Consider the following 4,121-nt stretch of genomic DNA (forward strand, 5'->3'; position numbering starts at 1 on the left):
TGAGGGGTGCCTTACTGCAGCAGGATGGGTGAGTGGGGGTACACTCGTAGACCCACTGGAGCTGCGAGACCAGGGATGTGGGTGATCCATGTGCGTACCTGGCAGGGCTCACCCCTCAGAAGCATCTGACAGGGCCCCTGTGGACCCCTCGTGGGGAGACCGTCTCTGGGCCAATTTGTAAATTTGAAAATTGTAAAATTGAAATTTGTAAATAAAAAAAACAACAACAAAAAACTTGATATACTGACATTGTAAATCTATAATATGGAGATGGCTGTGTGCCAATAAAACTTGATTTCCAAACTTCGGTGCAGGGCCAGGTAGAGCCCACGGCCTGGTTTGCCGGCCCCTCTCCACACTCCTTTGTCCTCTAACCACTGCAGGCCATCAAGCGGCGTAACGTGCGCAGTGAGGAGAGTGGCCGGAAGCCTGAGCGGCGGCGGCTGAAGACCACGCGTCTCAAGGAGTACACCATCAAGTCACACTCGAGCATGCCCCCCAACAACACCTACATCAACTTCGAGCGCTTCTCCAAGGTGCTGGAGGAGGTGGCCGCAGCCGAGGAGGCCCTGCGTGAGCTGGAGCACAGCAAGCGGGTGTTCCGCGAGGACATTGAGGCGCTGACGGCCATCTACGAGGAGAAGGAGGCCTGGTACAAGGAGGAGCACGAGAGCATCGGCCAGGACCTTCGGCGGCTGCGCCAGGAGCTGCACCAGGCCGAGGCGCTCAAGCGGCAGGCGCAGGAGGAGGCCAAGGGCGCGCTACTGGGCGCCAGCGGGCTCAAGCGCCGCTTCAGCCGCCTGGAGAACCGCTATGAGGCGCTGGCCAAGCAGGTGGCCTCCGAGATGCGCTTCGTGCAGGAGCTGGTGCGTGCGCTGGAGCAGGAGAAGTTGCAGGCCGGGGAGTGTGGCCTGCGCTAGGCTCTCAGCCTGGAGTCCTTGCGGGGGACCCTCCACTGGCCTCTTCCTTCCACCCGCTCACAGACTCCAGCTGGATACTCTGCCAGCCTTGGCTGTCCCTCGGGGACCATTCCACAGCCCTGTCCCTCCACCTCCTCACTGACTCCGGCCTGGGGACCCGCTGCAGCCTTTTCCACACTGTTGACTCCAGGCTGGGGACCTTCTCTAGCTCATCCGCACCTCGCCGATCCACACGGAAGGTGCTTGGTGAGGATTTTCCAGGGAGCGTGGATGCTCACAGCCAGCCTGGGGGTGGGGCAAGCAGGAGACAGTGAAGTGGGGTCCTCACCCGGCTCTGGGACCCAGCTTTTGTATCACCAGGGAGCCCCAGAGCGGTGGAGCCTAGTGGACATTACTGTCTGGCAGCTCCACGCCCACTGCTGTCACCATAGTGAGGGAAGCACCTGGAGGGGAGCCGAGGGGAGCGGGCTCTGAGGAGTCCTGGACTCGGGACTTCTTCAGGGGCAGATGTGACCACTCCTATTCCGTTTGTTCCGTACAACTCTTGTTTATGGCTGTGTGTCCACCCTGACCACGGGGGCACCGTTGAGGGAGAGAACTGGGCTCATTCTGGCTGGTCTTGGAAGTTTGGGCAGTTAGAGGCCAGGGAGATAGAAGACTGCGAGCCAGCCACCCCGATTTATGGACCGGGGTTAGTCTCTGCACTGCTCTCCTGCAGATGTGTGAGGGAAGAGAGGGATCAGCCCCTCCTGGTTCCCTGGTGGTTTCAGGAAGCACCCTTGTCCTCACTGTGTACCTCTCTGCCGCTGTTGGGCAAATCTGTTCCTGTCTTAGGCCCTGAAGGCTCTGTTTGGCCTCGGCCTTATCACCTAGTTTCACCTGAAAGATGAGTCTTGGGATGTTTGCATGTCTGAGTACTCAAAAGAAAGTGTCCCCACACCTGAGTCTGTTAGAGGTGTGGGCTGCACAGACTGCCCCCATCACTGTCCAGGGGCCGGCCAACGCAACTCAACAATCACCCCCACACACCGCCTTGGGGGGCCAGCCGATGGCCAGCCCACCCTGCATTCCAGCGGCTGTGGGTGCACCACCGTGACTGGCCACCGGAGGCCGCCATCGCATGCATGCTGGACTGGTGAAGCTGACCGCCCGAGGGCCGGCTGCCTGCGGCTCCAACTTTGCCCCCTGCGTGGACGAGTGCAGGACGGCCCTCCATGGCCAGCTGTGCGCTCCCGACTGAGCTCAAAAAATAAAAGTGCAGTTACCTTGACCTGCTTGTGTCCTGGGGTTTCAGAATACCTATGGGGGTCTCGAGTTTATACCCCTTCCCTGTCCTCCCCCACCCCAATCTGCTGGGGGAGGCCTCAGACCATGGGACCTGGCCAGCCTTGCCCGCCAAGTGGCCCTGAGTGCCAGCCTCAGCCCGACTTCATGGCCCTCGCTCCATGCACGGATCCAGCCTTGCCCTTGCTGCTCTGCCCCACCTCTGACTCTGGAATGTTCTGAGGATGGGCTGCCCCAACCCTTCGTTACCACCCTGGAGAAGTCAATCCTCTGATGTCACGTCAGGCACCCCATTCCATTTCCCCACGGGCATGAGTCTTGTTTGATTTTCCTTTTAAACAAAATTTTTAAAGTTGAGATGTGTTTCGCTCCCCCCCCCTCCAAGATCAGGGACTTCCTGACATTTGATGGCATAGCCATCACTCCCTGATCCAGCTCCTTCCACCACCTGTCACTCCGGCCCCTGGGGCCCAAGGCCACCCTCTGCTGCAGCTTCCTGCCCTGCGTCACCATGTGACCATGTCAGGGTGGGTGGTGGGCTGTGTTTAGACCTCGGCCCTGAGCTGTGGAAGGAGCAGGAAAGGCACAGAAGAGCACAGACTGTTTGTGTAGGTATGTGTACGTGTATGTGTGCTGGGTGGAGGTGACTGAGGAAGCCACAGTGGTCCCCTGGAGCCAACACCCTGTCCCCAGAGTCATGCCCTGAGCTTGAACTTGGCAGAGCTTCCTGAGTTTGCTGAGGGTTTGCGCCTGACTGCTACCCTCCGAGTCAGCAGTTCGACCCCATCCAGCAGGACCACAGGAGAAAGGCCACAGCCTGGAAAACTCCAGAGTCTGTGTCACGAGGAGCAGCCACACGTAGGATCGAGTGGACAGGCTTAGCAACGCCACCAATAACTGAGACCATGTGTGACTGATCGCCAAGTCACGCTGAATGGCCGCCTGCCCGCTGGGCCGTGGGTCATCTGGGGTGTCCTCTCCTGGAACCAGGCTGGGGCCAGTAAGCCCACAGCTGTCGCATCTTGACCAAAACTGGACATGAAGCCACAGGTCCCATGGACGCGGCTATTAATAACCACGCACGTCCGGGCGCCCCTATAAAGCCAGGCCTGCCCGCCCCGAGCGGCTCCTTCACCCCCGAGAACTTAACCCCCCTGTTGTGAGACAAAAAGAAAAGTAAGTACCAAACCAGCCCCCCCCCCCGGTGTCCCCGTGGCCACAGCGTGATGGTGACACGAGACCCCCCTCCCCCATTAAAGCGATGTCTGAAACACAAGCTCAGTGACACCAAGCTGTCACAGGCAAGTCAGTGGCCCCAGGACAGCCCAGCTAATTACAACCCAAGAGGGAAACAGTGGGGGGGAACGAGAGGCTGAACTTTAGGGGGTCCAGCCTGACCCCCAGACTCTTCCTTGATTTAGGGAGACAGGGATGGGGACCCCTCCAAGGCCAGGCACCCCCAAATGCATGTCTCCCTGTGGTAAGTGATGATGATGCGTGACCCGGCCCCTTGGGAGATGGGGGTGCAGACGCCCTACCTCCCCCCATACCCTGCCTCTGTCCTGTGTCCCCCTAGGAGATTATGTTCTGAGGGAGCAGTGTCCCAGAGCCCCGCTGGGCTGATTCTGTGAACGCTTGGCATCTCTGCCCCTGTCCTTCCACCTGGGAGGGTCACAGGCCGCCGTCTCTCCCCAGACATTGTTGCCTGTGACCTCGTCCAGTGATGGCCAAGCTGACGGCAGTGATGAGGAGGAGGCAAGGCTGCTCTTTCACCAGGATGTGGTTGGGTGAGGGGTCTCTCCCCAGGCAGTGGAGAGCAGGTGGCAACCTGGCCTGTGGCCCCCTCTGTCCCCGGTGGGTGTCCCTCCCCAGGTTACGCCTGGGCCAAGACCAGGAGAATGGGTCACCCGAGGTGGG

General features: G+C 59.8%; 1 pseudogene; it reads left to right on the forward strand.

Moving 5' to 3' along the window:
• The first annotated feature begins 383 nt into the window (after positions 1–383).
• Positions 384–920, forward strand: LOC102852239 (annotated as a pseudogene).
• The last annotated feature ends 3,201 nt before the right edge of the window (positions 921–4,121 follow it).

The sequence above is a fragment of the Elephantulus edwardii genome, unplaced genomic scaffold (genome assembly GCF_000299155.1).
Source record: "Elephantulus edwardii isolate Elephantulus edwardi_28Jun2011 unplaced genomic scaffold, EleEdw1.0 scaffold01859, whole genome shotgun sequence".
Lineage (NCBI taxonomy): Eukaryota > Metazoa > Chordata > Mammalia > Macroscelidea > Macroscelididae > Elephantulus > Elephantulus edwardii.